This window comes from Helianthus annuus, chromosome 11, assembly GCF_002127325.2.
Source record: "Helianthus annuus cultivar XRQ/B chromosome 11, HanXRQr2.0-SUNRISE, whole genome shotgun sequence".
Taxonomy (NCBI): Eukaryota; Viridiplantae; Streptophyta; class Magnoliopsida; order Asterales; family Asteraceae; genus Helianthus; species Helianthus annuus.
This window is the reverse complement of record NC_035443.2, coordinates 151,306,592-151,327,464: the sequence shown is the minus strand read 5'-3', so window position 1 is coordinate 151,327,464 and position 20,873 is coordinate 151,306,592. Positions and strand designations below refer to the sequence as shown.

General features: G+C 37.0%; 1 long non-coding RNA gene across 1 annotated transcript; it reads right to left on the bottom strand.

The window, feature by feature from the left end:
• Positions 1–4,018: 4,018 nt before the first annotated feature.
• On the bottom strand, positions 4,019–5,544 carry LOC110887456. The gene is made up of 5 exons (XR_002563324.2): positions 5,455–5,544; positions 5,256–5,334; positions 4,384–4,535; positions 4,176–4,286; positions 4,019–4,088 (listed from the first exon to the last, which is right to left on the bottom strand). It is a non-coding gene; the product is annotated as an uncharacterized LOC110887456 (long non-coding RNA).
• Between the last annotated feature and the right edge of the window lie 15,329 nt (positions 5,545–20,873).

Genomic DNA, 20,873 nt, shown 5'->3' with positions numbered 1-20,873 from the left:
TTATGGGCTTGCTTCAATTGAATGCATGAAGGACTCGTGCCTACTGGATCAAGATTCAGAAGGAACTGTAAAGATGGATTGAAGAGATATTGAGGGTTGGTGAAGGTTATAAATGGGGGAATAGAAAGTGTTGAGAGGGAAAAAGACCATTCTACCCTCATGTGCATTGCACATGATAAGAATTAACTGAATTTCTAACCAGGTTTGGCCTAAAGGACAAAACGTGCAAGATTTGGAAGGTTAAGGACACCTGCTGTAAACATTTGGCCAAAAGGAGTGCGCCTGCAATTTGATGTAAACATAAAGGATAAAACTTGTAATTTACTCAAAAATTTCATTTGATAGTTGCTCTGTACGCATTTTCATATTTTGAAAATGATTCATACTATTATCAACTAGTATTCGAGCAGGCGTTTCGCGACGGGTCGTAGGAGGTTGATGGTGAAGATTGGAGCCCACGCTTCGCGGCGAGGTCGTAGATGTTGATGGCAAGGATGTATATATTTCATGAAGGTAATATTAATCAATCAACACAGTTAAGTAAACAATTTAGAGTTAAAAAGTTCCATTTAACTATAATAAGGTAAGTAAAAAATGAGAATATTTGTTATCATCTATATTTTATATTGAAGGGTTAAAAAGCAACATGATTAAATAACCATGTCTAGAGTTAAAAGTTAGCTTTAATTATAATAAGTAAAACAAAGAAAGAATTAAACCTATAAAAAGTATAAAAGAACAGATATTTGTTAAAAAAGAAAAAAAATAAGTTTATTAACTTTATTAAACTTTAAGGACTGTATGATAACTCTATTAAAGTTTGGGGGTGGAAACATAAATCGCTTATAAAAAATATAATTATTATTAAACTTACCTGTGGTAAATCTATTAAAGTTCAAGGGTATATGTAAATCGTTTATCAAAAAATTATTATACTTTAGAGGTTGTGTGATAACTTTATTAATGTTCAGGGTTAGAAACATAAATTAATTATAAAGAAGACCATAATATTATAGCCTTATAATTATGATATAAACTATTAAATGACCAAACATAGATTTATTAGTACCAACGTTTTGAATTGTTATAGTGTCGAATGGCGACTTGCAAAAATAAATAAATAAATAAATAAACCCTCTTTTTATAAGAAACAAGTGCAAGCATCATTAGATGATCATCTGGTTCCGGTTAGGTTAAACAATTGAAACAAACCCAATTAGACATAGGCCTATAATGCTTACTAAACAATTGAAACAAAACCAATTAGACAATGGACCTATAATGCTTACTAGATTAGAAAAAAAAAAATTAAGCATGGACCTCTAATGATTTAAAGTATACTAATTAAATTCAAGTAACGGGGCTTAGTTTTTGAACTATAAATTTTTTTATTATCTAACTGTTTTAGTAGAAAACAAAACAATGGTGTTGTTTGTAAAAAGCAATGGTGTCGCTCGTAAAAAGACAATGGTGTCACTCAAATTTTTCCTATTATACGTTGTATTTGATACACAAATTCAATGGTGTCGGGTGACACCGTTATTCAAAGTGTGGCTCCGTCAATGGATATGCTTTGCTGGATCATTTGATTTGTTGGTTCTATAAGTAATTGGGATCAGCTGGATCACAAGAATACTTGGCAGGATGGGAGATGTTGGATTTATATTCAATTTAACCCAGGGATTGAATAAGTTGTTAAGGGGCTCAATTTGGATAGTTTATATGAGGTGAAGTATCAATGATTTTGTCATTAAAAAAGTCAAAGATGGTATAGCTAATTGGGTTATTGAGGTAAAGTATATCTTCATAGGTTTTGTGGTTTTGTTGCTGGTTTTTGCAGGATTAAAGTTTTGGATCTTGCAGATGTTATGAAGAATCCTGTTCGGCTGATTGAAGATTTGTATGATCTTATTATATGTGTAGTTTTACTTTCTAGTATGGTTCGCGTGTTTTGATAGTTTGTTTCCTATAGGCTGTTTGGAATCTTTGTATAGATTTCAGTTTATTAACTTTGGTCGTTTGTGGCCACAAGTTTAGATTAATGGCTATAGGCCGGGAGTCTATACACTCCCATTTTGTTAGGCCTTTGCAAATTTTTGGTTTTTAGAGTTGGGTTTCGGGGAGACCGAGTGCCCTTAGGTTGTATTCTTTTTTATTTTAAAACAATAAAATGTACTACGGTGCCGTCCTTCTTACAAAAAAAATTAATAAATAATTTAGTAGCAGAGTAAGCTCATGAGAACAGATGTAGCAATGATATACTTTGTCCCCATCAGCCTATTAGCAGCAAATTCTAAATTTTAATTCTATGCAAACAACAATGAGGTAGGGTTACAACATATAGAACCTAGAATTCATAATGGGTTTATGTTTGCTTTTTTTTTTTTTTTTGAAACCAGAACTTCATTAACACACGCCGAACCTGAAAACCGAGACGACAAAACAAAAACAACACAACTTACATATTAACAAATTTACACCAATCCCCCAATCGAGCGAACCCTTCTTAGCCCTATGTTTGTACCAATAATAACTAGCCGATCTAACTTCGCTAAAAACCTCTTCTACACCGCTTCTCTTGCCATTGAATCTCGTGTTATTCCGGGCCAACCATAGGAACCAACAAGCATCGTAAATAATACCTTTCAACGCCTCTCTCTCTCTGCCACCCCTCTATTTCCATGTTTGCGCAACTCCAACACGTCTCGAAACGAGAAGACAAAGAAGTTCATGACCCTACACCATAAAGTAATTTTTCCCATAAACCCAAAGCCAAGGGACACGCTGTGAATAAATGGACAACCGAATCCGGACCTGACCCATATAAGCTACACACATCATCGAGCACCTGCACACCCCTCCTAGCCAAAGCCTCCACCGTAGAAATCTTATCCATCTCCGCACGCCACATCAGAATGGGTTTATGTTTGCTAAAGTGAATTGTAAAATATATTCGCTTACTACCTGAAGACCTGTTTAGGTTCTTTATTTCAGCAGGAAATGGCAATGAAGAAATATTCGTTGTAATAGATATGTACAGCAGTTATAATTAATATTAGATTGCAAATATATTTTGTTTTTAAGATAATTTTTTGCTTCCTGATATTAAATTGATATAGTTTTTATATAAGTATTTTCGGATTGATTTTTTAATTGCTCTAGTTTTAAAAATGAATTCCTTTTTTAAGCTTAATTTTGTTTCATTTTAACAAAAAATGTAATTTTTAAATAAAAATAAAATTCGAACATGATCATCAAATATAATATGGAAAAAAAAAACTAAAAATGCCATTACAAAACTAAACCAAAAGGTAAAAAATTATCCTAAAAGAAAATAGACAATCAAAACTTTTCATTATCAATACGATTTTTCATCATTAAACCACAAAGATTTAGAAATTTGTCACTAAAAATAAAGATAACCACAACATTAATTAATAATCTTCAAAAGATTTATTTATCTACTTGTTATTCAACTAAAGCTTAGATAATACGCCGCTGAAACCATTGTGATTCATTTGTTTAAAGTATGAACCACACTTTCCTTGGATGATCTCTGTGCTTTGCAAATAGAAATGGTTGCTAAAAAACCACTTTTTTGCCATAGAACGACCTTCTGTGAAATAACCATAACACCCCTGTAATTATTAAAAGTAGCCACCTTCTTCGTCTTGGGGTAGCACGGGCTACCCCTCAACCCCGTCTACGTAGTGTAAAAATACCCTTTAACTCCATTTCGGCAGTGTAAAAATACCACTCAACTTCGTTTCTGTTATATAAAGGATACCCCTGATCCTTAAAAAAATTAGGATACCCCTAATCTTTTGGGCTAGTTCCGCCACTGACCACCACCAACCGCCGACCACCACCAACTACTGCTGCTGCTGGCTGAAACCTATGGTTCCTCTGGCTCTGATGTTGCTTCCTACCTTTGAGGGCCCGGATAACCGAATTTGCTGGGATTCGAAGAAGACCGAGGACCTGTTTTTTCTTAATTTGTCCCTGGGCTTCTATTAACGCTGAATTCCAAATTCCCAATCATGAGATGCTTCCCCCGTGGCTTGTTTTGTTGCTAATATCTCTCGCATCTGATTCAGATTCAGATTCAGATTCAGATTCTGATTCTGATTCTGATTCTGATTCTGATGAACAACAAAATAACCAAGTATTTATACCCCAATCAACCAAGCCCTCTCAGATGCCCACTCATCTGTGTTTTTGTTCTTGTGTGACTCGTCCCAGAACTGCACAATTGTAGGAGACTCACTGTACTTTTGATCCAGATCCTAAGAAATAGAGTAACATAGAATGTGAAGTTGTTAACACCCTTATATGAGCTATACAAATTGCTAATTTGATAAGTTTCAGGCTTATATTCATTACATGGTTTAGCTTGTATGGACCACTTGAAGCTTTCTCCTATTCTTTGTATTAATGGTTTAGCTTGTACGGGCCACGTGCAGTTTCACAGATGCCCTGCATCACCTTCAGCGTCCGATGCACCAGGATGATAGCTATAGTATCTCTTTCAAAAACTAACAAATAAAATCAACTATAATATTAGCTTAAGTATTGTTTGTTGATAAATGTAAACTGCATAAATGACCATGTATTTAACATGGAAAAATATTATTTCAACTATTACTTTTTTTGTTTCCAGACCTATGGACAACAAGAACCGTGATCTAGAAGGGTTCGTGACAGCCGAAGCTGGTGGAGGGCCGGAGTTGGTGGTGGTCGGCAATAGTGTTTAATGAAGATGAAGGTGGGCCCCTTTAAATAAGCTTTTAATAATAACAGAGCATTATGGTCATTTCACATCAAACTAACAGAATAAGTGGATGTGGTTAGTGGGGGTGGGTCTAATGAACGAAAAACGAAAGGGCGTTACTGTGATGGTTATTTTCAACAAGCCACAAACGTAACTAGCACCTTTTCAAATTCTATTGAAACCCGACGGAAGGGCGTTAAATTTTTTTATCCTAGTCAAAATTCATTTTACACCATGAGACAGTGAAAAGCATATATGAGTAAAAAGCATCAAGACTATGGTTCATAAAAATCATAAGGAATATGTTTGGTAAGATGGGTGATACACATGAAATAAAAAAAAAACGTAAAATTAAGCACTAAAGAAATATATAGTAAATTATAGATCCACAAATAGGCTGAAAATATAATTGAACGTCCTTAAATTGCTATAGATCTAAAGGGTAGCTTAGAATGAATACAGAATTTAATCAATTAACAGTTACCTGAAACGAGATTGCTCTTCAACACCCTGGATGATGATACCGAAATCCTCTGAACAGGCAACTATCGTTCTTCAACATCCTGCATGATGAAAAAAATCAAAAGACTGAAATAAAACCAGAACTAGTTTCTGATCATAACGACTCCGAAAAAGTTGAGAAGAATATTGATGAAATGAATTTATGATTAAATACCACTCACTGATGATTTTGTGATATCAGGAGGCCTGATTTCGTCAATACCAGAAGATAAAGCAGTGGCCATCTTATCTGCGGCTGCAGTCGATCTGTGGAATGTTGTAACTCTGAAAAACGAATAACAGGTTAGGGTTTTATAATCAGTTTAACCTAGAAAGAGTTACAATTCTAACCCAATTCTTTTTCGGGTCCCTCTACTCCCAATTCTTTATTTCTACAAATCTAATTGTTCATATCTTAAAGTTGTAATTCTATCGCCATAAAATATCGAACATGAAAATAGCTATTTACCAAGTGATACGTAAAACCTACCATGCTAGGTGTGTAAAAATCAATGACATAAGATAAACCTTGTAGATCTTCGTAGAACAAGCAATTCCGACTTCCCTATAAGCCACATTGTCCTTTCGTCCTGGAGATGTCTTAATTATTAGATTATAAACTTAATTATATTTCCTTATTATGTATCGTTAGGATAGTTATACTTACATTACGGATGTGTATATTCGAATAAGTGAAGGGGCATGATGGTTGAGACATACCGGTTTAAAACGGTAGTTATTCCCGCCGAGAATAACCGACCGAAGTAACTGCCCTCTTCGTATGTATATAACAACATTTGCTGGAAATATTTCCGGCACCAAGATATTTCAATACAATATATCCATATGTATGGTTCTCGGTTTCTCTGTACAAACACACACACGAACACGAATACGATGTCGATGATGATAACGGCTTCCGCTAACACGTGGTATCAGAGCGCATGGTTAGAAAACAGAGAATTACGATCAGAATTACACGATCCCGGGAAGAGACGGATGATAAAGATGAACAACGGACAAGGAAACGGGCGAGAAATAAACAACGATTCCGATTATATAAGTCCCCGATTACGCGCGATTTCAATCTTGAAACAAGATATTGCAATAATGGAATTGCAATATGAAATTGCATTACTGGAATACGAATCGGGACGTCACGAAGATAACGGAGATGCAGGCGAAGTAATAACACGGAAAGAAGAAGATGATCCCGAAAGAGATGAGATGGACTGTGAAGATGTTCTGGATAAAAAGCATGAAGAAAATGTGTTTGTGAAAGACAAGGAAACAAAGGATGATCACGAAGAAGAAGAAGAGAGCGAAGGATACAACCGGAACCGATCACCGGAAACGGTGACCGAAATAGTCGACAGAAATCATGACATTTTATTCTTCAAGAATGATATGAGAAGACAGAAACACATGATTAAGAATGAATCATCGGATATTAAAATGAAGAAAAGAAGGACGCAGGAATGGCGGGAACAAAAAGGAAAGAATGTATTTCCAGTTTTAGCGACGACAGTTAGTGACAAAAGAAGAAAGATAGCGACAGAAGACAGATTAGCGACAGAACGATTATTTGAAACCAAAAACAGATTAGCCACAGAACGATTTAGCGGCACTGAATTGGCATTAACGACAGTTCAAAGACTTTGTTGATACACTTTGTGTGGACGCGACTCGGCTCGGTTCGACTTGGTTTCGACACCATTAGGTCCGGCTCAAGCCCGACGTCACGACATTCCTCCGTCGTGCACCCCAGAGTTCGACACGCGAAGCACGGAGCGCCGCGAACCAAGACCAGGTGACACATCACCATGACATCATCACTGTGATGTCATGATGATGTCATTTAGTTGAAAATGTTGACTTTGTGATTTCTTTGAAAACAAATGACGAAACACAATTTGTTTCGTCAACTTTGTAGTAGGCTGTCCCTGTTTCATCGCCTGTTGGGCTTCTTCAGGCCCAAGTTTTGGCCCAAAGGTGTTTTGCCGAGTCCTTTTCTGTGTATATTTAGTATAAATTCTCGTCATAGTTTCTGTGTGAAACTTAGATGAGCATAGAGAGACTTAGTGAGAGTCCGTTAAAACATTGTTTGTATATGTTTGTGGTTGTACTCATCCATAATCAATAGATATTGAATCATTGGTTATTCCGTGTGTTTTACACTGTGTTTGGTTTGCACCGTCACGGGGATTCCGCGCCCGTTACCGTGTTTGTGATAAACAAGGATAGGTTTTCGTTATCGATCCACCGGAAAAACGGGACCTACAATTGGTATCAGAGCTTTGGCTCTAATCCTTGTTTAAAACCAAACATTGTTCGTGTTTGAAACAAGTGTGTTATTGTGATTTTTTTTTTATTTCGTTCTTGAAAAGTTTATATATTATTTTTGGAAATCAGTGCTTAAGTGCTTAAATCGTTGTGTTTGCTACAAATTTTAGTGAAAACCTTATTAGTTTGAATGTTTACATGTTACTAGTGGGTGTTTATTGAAAGTTTAAGCAAATCTTGTTGTTCGGAAAATTGATCGGTCACCGGAAAATTCATATCTTCATCAAATTCTTCAGATATTCAAGTTGATCTTCATAGTGTTCTTGCTGAAGCTCACTGTTTGATCTTTATTGAAAGATTACTAAAGTGATTGTGATTATTATATTGTTGTGGTTTGAATTTTGTGACATAAAATGATGGTTGTTTACTTGAAAATTGTGATCAACAGTAGTGTATAGTTTGAAAATTGTGTCAACTTTGTCAGAACAGGAATAGGAGAAGGCTAGTTTGAAAAATATAACCATCTCACCAACTTGTCAGAAGAGGATAAGGATCCTTTCTGTTTCGTTGATCGTATTATTAAAATTGATTTTCGTCGACAATAACATCACAATCTGTTTCGTCCTGATACCTCACCAGTTTCGTCGTATTAGTCAAAAGGATAGCAATCTGTTTCGTCGACCAGGAAGGATTCTGTTTCGTTGACCAGGATTAAAAACAATCTGTTTCGTCGAACAATAAGAATCCAGTTTCGTCGTACATTGATTTGGGCTTCAAAACCATTTGGGCTTCACCGTTTCATCGCACTCAACAAAACTGAATTGGGCTTCACATTTAATTGGGCTTCATTCTTGTTTGGTCGCATTAAAGTCAAGTGTTTCGTCGCAATACAAATATGCAATTCGGTTTTGTCGTTGGTCAACAGAAATTGTGTTTCGTCGACTTCAGCAATCACTCAGTTTTGTCGACATCATTCTTCAATTCGGTTTCGTCGATCAGGATTTGTTTCATCGTTCACATTCAGATCAGTTTCGTCATCTAGTGTCATAACTGAGTTTCGTCGATAGCGCTTCGTCGAGTTTGTTAACAATTTTAAACAGAAGGTTTGCAAAAGTGGGTTAAAACTGTGTTTTCAAGTATTTGATCAGGTTTTCACTTACGTACATCAATCATGAGTTGTACAAGTCCGTGGGACTGGAGTACGAACTCACAACTAGTTCAAAAACCGACTTCGATGGCTGAATATTTAGCAAGTACGATACCTCGACAACAACAGTCAATAAGTGCAAGTCAATGGGCATTGGTGTCGAATCAAAATCAGAGCATACAAAGTCTATTGCTTAGTGAGAGTGAGACAGGTAGCAACAATCGGCCGCCAAAGTTAAATCACATGAACGACTATCCATCATGGAAGGGTCATTTCCACACATACGTTCAAGGGCAAAGCAGCGAACTTTGGACATGTTTCATTAATGAATGCAACCCTGCCCTCGAAGTAGCAGCATCAACTTCAGCTGGTTTTACTAATATGCCTGAAAACGACAAAAAGGCATATGATCTGGAGAAGAAGGCGTATGCTATTCTCACTCAAGCACTACACAAAGACATCTACCATCAATTCTCCTATTATAAGACCACAAAAGAGTTATGGGATGCATTGGTAGCGAGAGGAGAAGGAAATGCAGCTTCTAGAAAGACACGCCATGATTTGTTGAAGAAAGAGTTTGAATCATTACAATTCTTGGAAAATGAAACCCTAAATGATATGACTTCTCGTTTTTATCATTTGATTAGTGAAATGAGTTCTTATAATGTTGCTGCAACTCATCAGGAAATGATTGCACGGTTTGCTGATGCTCTACCTCCTAAGTGGAGTCCATTCATTGAACTTCTAAAGCATACGGACGCTATGGATACAGCCAATGGTACCCTCTATGAATTCATTTAGAAGTTGGAGCACAAGAACGAAGAGGAAATCCGGAAAGCTAAAATGATTGCACCTCCTCAAAACACAGAAATGTATTTACCTGGTTTTGGTCCCTCAGCTAGTTCTATTCAGCAACCGAAGCCTCAAACGGCGTTTGTATCCAACACAAGCTCATCTCCTTTCCACAGTTCAATCAAGCCTAACCACAGTGGAATCAAAGTGCTTATATGTCGCAATCCATACCCCAACCACAAGCCCAACAGCAACAAGCACATTATATCAACAATCCTTCACTCCAAAACACCAACACTGTCAGAGTTGATACTTCCAATCTTTCAAAAGTCGGTGTAGAAGTTGCTAAGGAACATTTGGAACTTCTCAACACAATGTTCCGTTCATATGTTCATATTGTGGATTGGTGGCAGGTCACATTGGAAACATCAATATGACCAACGAAGATTATTAGCAGATAGGCCGTGATGAAATGGAGTTAATGGATATCAAGTGGGCGGTTGCAAGTGCTGTTAGATGGGCAAAGGATTTCATGGCTCGAACAGGAAGAACTTCATTGGAAGGCAAGAATGATACGAAGTACGGGTTTGATAACAATGCAGTTACTTGTTTCAATTGTGGCGAAAGGGGACACTTCAAACGTGAGTGCACTCGGCCAAGCAGACAAGGCAACCAGAATCCATTCAGAAATCAGACAAGTACTTCCAATGCCAGTTAAGATAACCGTGGAAAAGGGATAGTAGCGGTGAACAACAACCAGAACCAGTCTGGACCTTCAAACACCAACAGAGCATTAGTTATTCAAGCTGATGAAGGATGTGATTGGTCTGTACAATTCGGAGATGGTAATCAAGGAGGTGGAACTGCTTGCTATGCAAAAATCATCAACCACATCAAGCATGTTCACAAAGAAGAATTTGCTGAAAGCGATGATAGTTCAGGTTATAGCGGGAGTTCAGATGAAAAAGGCTCGAATGCTGGAGATTAAAATTCTGAAGGTGGATCTTTTTCTTGTCAAACTGCCTTTATGGCAAATGTCTCAGCCTCTACGAGTCAGGTAAAATCTGAAACTCCAAGCATATGTAGTGATTGTGCTGATATGAAACTTAAATGTGCTTATTTGAAACGTGAATCTGAAACTGTTCATAGTCACAATCAGAGTTTGGTTGTTGAACTGTCAAAGTGCAAAGAGGCAAATATGGCTTTAGTTCGAAATGAAAAGGAATTTAAATCTGTAATTGAAACCTTAAAGAAAAGTGTTTCCGAAGTGAACAAAGTTGTTTATCATAAACAAGTTAGTATTAACGATTACATTAACATTGTTGAGGAAACCAAAAGGGAACTAGCCATTGCCAAATGCGAGCATGATGCAATCAAGCAAAAATTGGAAAGTTATTCTAACTCCCGATTTGTGCTTGATCACATCATTGACGTTCAACAGCAAAAAGGGAAAAGAAAACGCGTTGGGTATAAGGCGTGTCCACCCCCTTTGAGACACAACTATACTCATATGCCCGATGAAGAGGATATGCCTCGTTTTGAACCATCTGTACCTCTCGATTATGAGGATATTACAACTGGTTTAGGTTTCAAGACGGACAATTCATCGGAGGGCTCATATGATAACAAAGAAAAGTCATCATGTGCTTCAAATCAAAGTCCTCCAACCATTGAGGACTATGATTCTTCAGATGATGAATCAGATGTGAGTGACCAGGATGAATCACTTGATGAGACGAAAAGAGTAGAAATTCCAATTGAGAATCATATTCTGTGTGATCCTCCTACTCCTACTGTGCAACCTGTTGCCAAGCAAGTGATAGATCCTGTCAAGAATGTCAAGGATGACAAAGAATGTGTGTTTGCTGTTAAGAGCAATAACGTGTTGTATACTTTGGTCGGTGATGCTAAAATTTATTCGGACAATGATTTTCCAATTAAAAATGTCAATCCATCTTTGATTGATAAAGTTTTTGAAGACAACACGAATAAATTTTTGGGAAAGACCATTCTCGGAGTTGTGGTAACACAATGTGATCCAATTCCAAAAGCTGAAATCAGGAAACAATTCGGAAATAAAAAATCACCGACAAAGCAACAACCTATTGCTGCTAAGGGCAAACAACCAGTTCAACGAGCTTAAAGGCCTAATGTTTCTAAATCAAAATTTGAAACAAACGGAGCTCGTTATCAGAAGAAAAACAGTAATGTCAAATTTGTAGCATCAAAGGTACGGATAAAATTGAGACTTTTGAAAACAAATCAAACACCGATTTTTTACAACAAGTCAAGATTTTGAAACGTAATAGCGATAACAATTACACCCAACACACAAACGGGTGTGATGAAAGAGCAAGTACCTCAGGTTCTACAGGTTCGACATATGCTAGTCGATCAAATTCTCCTATGTTTGTTGAAAGGAGAACTTGTTTCAAATGTGGGAAGTTTGGGCACATCATTAAAGATTGCACAAACTCGCCCAAACCAAATTTTGTTGAAAGAACCCCTTCTGAACAAGGTCACTCACAGCGTCGTCTTGTTTCTCCAAAACATGATAAAAGAACTGTTAAGGAACAAGAAACGAAACAACGATGTCATAACATCAAAGCTGTTGAAAAGGCTTTAAAATCTGAAGTCAAATTGGTTAAAAGGAACCTAGTTTGTCACAACCACTAAAACCAGAAATTGTACATAATACACAATCTGGTAAACGGAAACAAGCTTGGAGACCTAAATCGGGTGAAAGTTCAGGGGGAGGTGTTGTGTTTGAAAATCATCAGGAAATTGAAATTACATTTCTTGATTCTCAGGGGCAACCCAAGTCTATGAAGGCTTGGGTCCCCCTCTTCAACTAATCTCTGAGTGAGTATGCAGGAAGTTCCAGGAGGAACTATCGATAGTCATAGGATTATTGATAGTGGAATGTCCTTGCACAAGATAGGCGACAGAAGAAATTGTTGCCTTTGATGGAGAGAAAAAGAAAGGGGAAACAAAGTAGTCTGTTGAAAGAAAGTGATAACTTCGACAAAATGAAAATCATTCCAAAGTTTGATTGTTAATGGCTTTGATCGGGTCCGCATGATAGATTCAAAATCAAGATGTACGCACTTGCAGCACGTTTGAAGTTCAAAATCAACAAGATGAACGTGCAGTGTACATTTCTTCACGGTGTGATTAAAGAAAATGTGTTTGTTGAACAAACCAACCGGGTGTGCGGATGCCTTGGCGTACATATTGCATTCGACCTCAATAAGTGATCAACAATCACATGTCCAACAAAATAAGTGATAAACTATCACATTTATCCGGGAGTTAAGTTCGTCTCTCTGCTGTACGAAAATACTGACCTGTTCACGGACTTGCTCCTGTGCCCTCATGCATCGAAAATCAAGTTCCTCATCAATAAGTGATTCTATCACATAGGGCTTGTTTTCAAATCAAAATAAGTGACAATCTCACATCATATACGGTCAAACAGATGATAATCGGTATACTCAACGGTAAGATGAACCCTCGTGCATACCTTGATACGGGAATGTGTCGTGTGTGGATGAACACCGGTCGGTAAGTATAAATCATACCTTAACGTATCCCCTCGCCGTTATTACATTTGATAAGTTGAGCTTATGTGGACAACAATACCGATAATTGTTATAGGATGCTTATCTAAATGATAACTAGTTGAACAACAAGAACGTTTTGACATGACCGTACACTGTACACTGATATGATTCTCTTACCCTCGAAACTCGCAAAAAGAATGTCTGTAAATATTTATTTACTGCTTTTAGTTTCAGAATCTTTGTATATATTTATTTATTGTTTTCCGTCTTTAAATTTGAAAAATGAAAAATTTCAAAAAGATTTTAGGTGTGTTTTAATATAAACTTTATTTTTGATTGACCGATCATGGAACTCGAGTCTATCCTACCCAAAATCCTGATCGAAAGCCGGAAAACAATTGCACCTTGATAAATGGTCGAAGTTAACGAGTTTTGAAAGTTAAAGGATTAAGACTGAACATTTTCTAAACTTTCAAACTGTTGTCGATAGGTGTTTGATTGAGATTTGATCTCACATGTGTCGTTTGTTTATGGAAACTATATTCCAAGCAGTTGTTCTCATTATGCGTTTAGATTTCTTGCATGTGCAGATGCTAAAGGCGAGGAGAACATGTTCGATTACAAGCTTCAGAATGAAGACACGACGTGAAGGCACTCGAAAGATAATGATGATAGAGTTGCCGCTGTCCCCTCATCAACACCACAAGGATCTGAAGAATTAACGATCAAAAGATTCACGAGCATGACTCAATGGAGAGTTCATTCTAAGGGGGAGTTTGTTAACACACTTCCTAAATGAAATGGGGAGTTTGCTGATACACTTCCTGCTTACGACGCGTGAAGACTTTGAAGATCCTCCGACATGAAAGACACAGAAGACGAACCATCACGAGTAGCGTCCAAGGGGGAGTTTGTTGATACACTTTGTGTGGACGCGACTCGGCTCGGTTCGACTTGGTTTCGACACGGTTAGGTCCGGCTCAAGCCCGACGTCACGACATTCCTCCGTCGTGCGCCCCAGAGTTCGACACGCGAAGCACGGAGCACTGCGAACCAAGACCAGGTGACACATCACCATGACATCATCACTGTGATGTCATGATGATGTCATTTAGTTGAAAATGTTGACATTGTGATTTCTTTGAAAACAAATGAGGAAACACAATTTGTTTCGTCAACTTTGTAGTAGGCTGTCCCTGTTTGGTTGCCTGTTGGGCTTCCTCAGGCCCAAATTTTGGCCCAAAGGTGTTTCGCCGAGTCCTTTTCTGTTTCGTCAAGGTGTGTATTTTTAGTATAAATTCTCGTCATAGTTTCTGTGTGAAACTTAGATGAGCACAGAGAGACTTAGTGAGAGTCCGTTAAAACATTGTTTGTATATGTTTGTGGTTGTACTCATCCATAATCAATAGATATTGAATCACTGGTTATTCCGTGTGTTTTACACTGTGTTTGGTTTGCACCGTCACGGGGATTCCACACCCGTTACCGTGTTTGTGATAAACAAGGATAGGTTTTCATTATCGATCCACCGGAAAAACGAGACCTACAGACTTTGAGCGACAAAATGGGAAATGAGCAACATTATTACCGTATTCGGCATCACAAAACAATTCATGGCAGATCTATGGACGCATTATGATAAATTCACAGAGAAGGCATTTTATCATCGACGAAGACGAGACGAGTCATTACGGATAGTAGCCAAAGACATGGGTTATGATTAGGGTGATGTGAATAGTTGCAGAATGTATTATTACTCCGAGAAACAAGATATAGTTGCAGAACAAAGATAAAGAGCAATGAGCGATGGCTGCATTCCGGAAGAAGGAGAGCATTACGCGTTATTTGCTGGAAATGACTGGCATGAGATGAAAAGGCTGCAGAACGACGGTGATTCGATTTCAAGCAGGTAGAAAAGGCGGTGGATGATGCTAATCGAGGTGTTCTTATGCATTCTCAGAAATATAATCAAGTTTAGGGGAGTGTATTAGATTATAAACTTAATTATATTTCCTTATTTTGTATCGTTAGGATAGTTATACTTACATTACGGATGTGTATATTCGAATAAGTGAAGGGGCATGATGGTTGAGACATACCGGTTTAAAACGGTAGTTATTCCCGCCGAGAATAACCGACCGAAGTAACTGCCCTCTTGGTATGTATATAACAACATTTGCTGGTAATATTTCCGGCACCAAGATATTTCAATACAATATATCCATATGCATGGTTCTCGGTTTCTCTGTATAAACACACACACGAACACGAATATGATGACCATGATGATAACGACTTCCGCTAACATGTCTATAATCCAGTCTTGTATGATTACGATTACGGAGTTTAGAGGAGAATACCTTTATTGATGATAATTCAATTGCAAGAAATTCTCCTTTGAGGTGTAGCTACGAATTGAGCCTCTAACTTTAATAAAAAAGCATTGTCATGATAACTACAATTGTAATATTTTTTTTTCTTAACGTTTGAGGATAAAAGAAATGTGCAACATAAGAAAAAAAAATGAACAAAATCTAGTCTACAATGGAAGTTTCAACAATGAGTTATTTTTAGAATCGGAAAGGCACGTGGGAAAATACGTAAGTTATTGTAGATACACAAATTGTGCTCCGAATATTAAACTACCATGTTATTTGTATTAGATGTAAAGAGGGAGTGATGTTCGATATTGCATTCAAATTATACCTCAATACGTGTTGTTTGTGGTAAATGCATATAGAAACATTTCACTTTGGTACATTTATATGTATTAGGTAGTGTTTGAAGATTTCATTGAGATGTCGGAGTTTTGCTACAAATGATTGTGTGTTAGAACATGTTGAAGAAGAATTAAGGAAAACAACAATGCACACCATGTGACGTAGTTGATCTTAATGTTTATTGATGTTTTTTTTAAATCATATGTTTTTGTATATATATGCTACAATATCGACAAGAAGAGGTAATCCTTTTATATTTATTGAACTTATTTTAAGGGTCCTTTTATTAAAATTATCAAGACTTGTCATTCAAATTTTAGATACAGACCCTATGATCCATAAGCACATTTATTTGTTGTTTATTTTCACTAGAATAATTCATTTAAAACTAATTGCGTTACAATTATTTGTTCTAACCTATTTGTTTGCGTTGCAATTTTCTTCCATGAACATTGTTGGTACACTTTTTGTGGACGCGACTCGATTCCGTTCGACTCGGTTCGGTTAGGTACGGCTCAAGTCCGACGTAGTGACATTCCTCCGTCGTGCGCCCCAGAGTTCGACATGCGAAGCATTAATAGCTGTGAACCGTTTCCCGTCGACACATCACCATGATGACGTCATGTGAAGACTAATCTTACGAAGCAACAATGAGATCGTTGAATCTCTCATCATGCAATTAGAATTCACATACTATTGGGCCCGTACTTGTTATTATATTTGGATTGGGCTTGCCTTTGAGAAAGACTTAATAGAGCCCATCAAAGACTACTTGTTGACGAAGATTCAATGAATACTGATGAAGAATGAAGGTTCGCTGGTATAATGTTCGTCAAAGATGTGAATGTGACGAAGTTTGACATCTTCGTCACTTTGATTGTTTGTCTGATGTCGACGAAGAGTGAATCTTCGTCGACTTCCTGATAGTTCGTCGCCCAGATGTTTAGTTCGTCGACCTGTTTGGCTATATAAACAGAACATAAGGGTCTGAAGAGGGTAATAGAGAGAAAACAGAGAGTTTAGTTGTATTTCGTATTGTATCATTATGTAATTAAACTCTGTCGATATCAATATACAACCGTTAAACATTGAATCTTTGCGTTGTGTTTATCTCTCGCTCAGTTTGTATCGTAACGTGGATTCTGCACTCGTTATGGTATCCGAAACAAGATCTCGTAGTTGTCTGGAGATCCGAAAACGGACTTACAATTCGAAAACGGACCTACAATTGGTATCAGAGCGTAAGGCTCGATTTCTTTTTGAAAACCGAGTTACCGGTGCGATTATCGAGTGGGTTTTTAAGGTCTTTCTTGGTTAAAAATCAAAAACCCAGTTGTGTTTCATGAAGTTCTGATTTTTAAACTCGAAAATCTGATGTTCTTTGGCGTTGTTTTGCTTAAAACTTGTCTAAAATCACTGGCGATTATCAAAAGTACAAGTTGTTTTGAGTTTCGACGTCAAAATTGGTGTTCGGAAATTTTTCGGTTGAACTACATTTGCCGAAATCATGGTATTACTCATCGGAGTTCTTGTTGTTCTTCAAGTATTTTTTCTCTAGATTTGAAATTATTGTTGTTGAATTACTGATAGATATAATACTAATTGTTTGACTATTGAGTCTTGCAACGTATGGTGTTTTGAAAATAGATGTCATTTTTATTGTTGTTGAATTATTGATAGATATTATACTAATTGTTTGACTATTGAGTCCTGCAACGTATGGTATTTTGAAAATAGATGTCATTGTAATGATGTTCTTTGAAAAATTGGTTTTTCTCTCTGACACAAACAAGATAAGCATCTTTTGAGGGAAAAGAGAAAATATCTTTTATCTTACAAATAGTCAACAATAACTTCGTAGACATTGGTTTGTATCAAGTGGGCTTTTGTTTAGTCCAAATCTTTGGTGAGCCAAGGTTCTTCAATTGGTCAGATTTTTTCGTGGAGTCCATTGGGATTGGGCTCAGGTGGTTCATCAGGCCCACAATCACTTGTGTTCTTCGTGGACTTCAAAGGTGTCTTTAGTGGTTTATTTTTTTTTTTTTTTGGTGTGTAATTGGGCTTGGGTTCCTAGTTATTTTTCGTGGTTTTGGTTTTAACAATCTTTTAAATTTTACGAAATATCTCAATCTCACGTGGAATTCATTTGGGCCTTTAAAAGTTATTTGTTGTTCGTGAGATTTGGCCTGTTTCTATTCTTGTTTGCAATTATTCGTAAACAACAATCCAATGTCGAATACAAACCAATTCAATCCAAGTGTCTATTTTGGTAAACCATAGGTTGCTACTCCTCAACCTAAATTCGATCCAAGTGCCTGGTTTCCTAAACCACAGGTTGCTACTCCTCAACCCCGATTAGATCCGAGTATCTACTTCGGTATTCCACCAACGGCACCTCAACCCCAATTCGATCAAAGTGCCTGGTTTCCAAAACCACAGGTTGCTATTCCACTTCAACCTCTATTTGTTACACCTCAAGCCTAACCTCAAAAGGCAACCAAAATCCTTTCAGAAATCAAACAAGTACATCCATGTCCAACTCAAATCAAACTAATGAAGGGTGTGACCGGTCAGTACAATGTGGAGGTGGAGATCAAGGAGGAACTGTGTTTTATGCTGAAATTGTCAAAAATGTCAATGATGGTGAATCTTCAGGAAATGATGACAATTCAGGATATAATGGCAGTACTGATGAAGATGGCTCAGGTGTGAGTGATTAGAGTTCATAATCGGACGTGAAGGAGGGAATGGATTCTGAAGCTGATAGTTTGTCGAATGGTGCCAAGGAGATGAAATGTCAAAAATCTGACTTGATCAAGAAAGTTGTTGCTGCATCGAATGACATGGAGAAGTTCTTATCTGAAGATGGATCTTTCTCTTGCCAAAATGACACTACGGATAATGTCACAGCTTCTATAAGTCAGGTAAAATCTGAAACTCCTAGCATATGTAGTGATTGTGCTGATATGAAACATGAATGTGCTAAATTAAAACATAAATCTGAAACGATTCATAGTCACAATCAAAGTTTAGTTATTGAACTGTCAAAATGCAATGAGGCAAACATGGCAATGAAAAGGATTTCAAATCAGTCATTGAAACTTTAAAGAAAAGTGTTTCCGAATTGTCTAAAACTGTTCTTAACAAACAAATTGGTATTAATAACTACATTAATATCATTAAGGAAACAAAGAAGGAGCTAGCCCTGGCTAAATGTGAGCATGATGCGATAAAGCTCAAATTGGATAGTTATACTAACTCCCGATATGTGCTTGATCACATCATTGAAGTTCAAAAACTAAAAGGGAATGTTAAAGGCGTTGGTTATAATTCGTGTCCGCCACCATTGAGACACAATTATACCAAGATGCCCGATGAGGAGGAAATGCCTTGGTTTGAACCAAGTGTACCTCTTGATTATAAGGAAGTAACTACAGGATTACGGTTCAAATCGGACAGTTCATCGGAGGGCTCATCTGAAAGGAAGGAAACCTCATCTGTAGTTTCGAAACAAAGTCCTCCAACTATTGAGGATTGTGAAAGTTCAGATGATGAGTCGGATGAGGACAAAACTAAGCAGTCAGAGACGGTTACAAAAGAGGAGAATATATCTCTCGAAAATCACATTCTTTGTGATCCTTCCACAAAACCGTTTGTGACTGCTACAGTCAAATCTGTTGAATCTTCATCTGCGAGTTGTGATAGCATAATCCTTCTTTGCACGTTGATTGGTTCTAATAAAATATATTCAGACAAGGATTTCCAAGTCAAAAATGTCAATCAATCGTTGATTGATAAAGTTTTTGAGGATTCTACTAGTAAGTTTTTGCGAAAGTCGAGCCCAAGAGTTGTAATAACTCAGTTTCTCCTATCCCAAAATCCGAAGTTAGAAAGAAATATGGAAAAAAATTGCAAACACAAAACAATCAACGAAAGCAAAATCACGCTAAACAAGAAAAGGGAAAAGGCAAACAAAGACAAAACAAGAAGAAGATTCAGACGGTAAACTTCATGAAATCCCGAGGCACTGATAAAATTGAAACTTTCGAAAACAAATCCAACACGGATTTTGTTAAACAAAGTAAGATTTTGAATAGAAACAGCAAAACAATTACACACAATACACAAACGGTTGTGATGTAGGACTAAGTACCTCAAGATCATGAAGTTCATCATCAAGCTCTTACAGTTATGATACTCCGAGGTTTGTTGAGCGGAGATCATGCTTTGAATGCTGTGAGTATGGACACATTGTCAACAACTGTCCATATCTCACCAAGGGAAAGGCAAAAGTTGATGCCCCACGTGGTAACCGTTACCATAAAAGATATGTTTCACCAAAACAAGACCCTCGTCTTGTTAAACAATGAGAAGTGAAACAGAAAAAGAAACAAAGACAAGAAGTTGAAAAGGTTTTAAAACTAGAGGTTTTTTAAACAAAATCTGTTAAATCGGATGTTAAACATGAAAAACAAAAACATATTTGGAAACCAAAATCGGTAACTGTTTCAGGGGAAGTTCAATCAATTCCGAATCATCAGGAAATCGAAGTTACAATCCTCGATGATGACGGACGACCCAAGTCAATGAAGGCTTGGGTCCCCCTCTCCAACTAATCTCTGATGAGTGTGCAGGATGTTCCAGGAGGAACTATTGATAGCCTTAAGATTGTTGTTAGTGGAGTGTCCATGCACAAGTTCGGCGACATCAGGCTCCGAAACCTCATCATATCTAGGAGTTGTTAACTAACCGTGAGTACATCTGATAAGTTGAGCTTATGTGGACAACAATACTGATAATTGTTATAGGATGCTTATCTAAATGTTAACTAACTGAACAACAAGAGCGTTTATATGATTCTCTTACCCTCGAAACTCGCAAAAAGAACGTCTGTAAATATTTATTTACATCTCTTGGTTTCTGCATCGCTGTATATATTTATTTATTGCTTTCCGTCTTTACATTTAAAGAATAAAAAAAATTCAAAAAGATTTTAGGTGTGTTTTAATTTAAACTTTATAAAATCCAAAAAGATTTTATTTCTATTTTATTTTTGATTGACCGATATTGAAACTCGAGTCCATCCTACCCAAAAT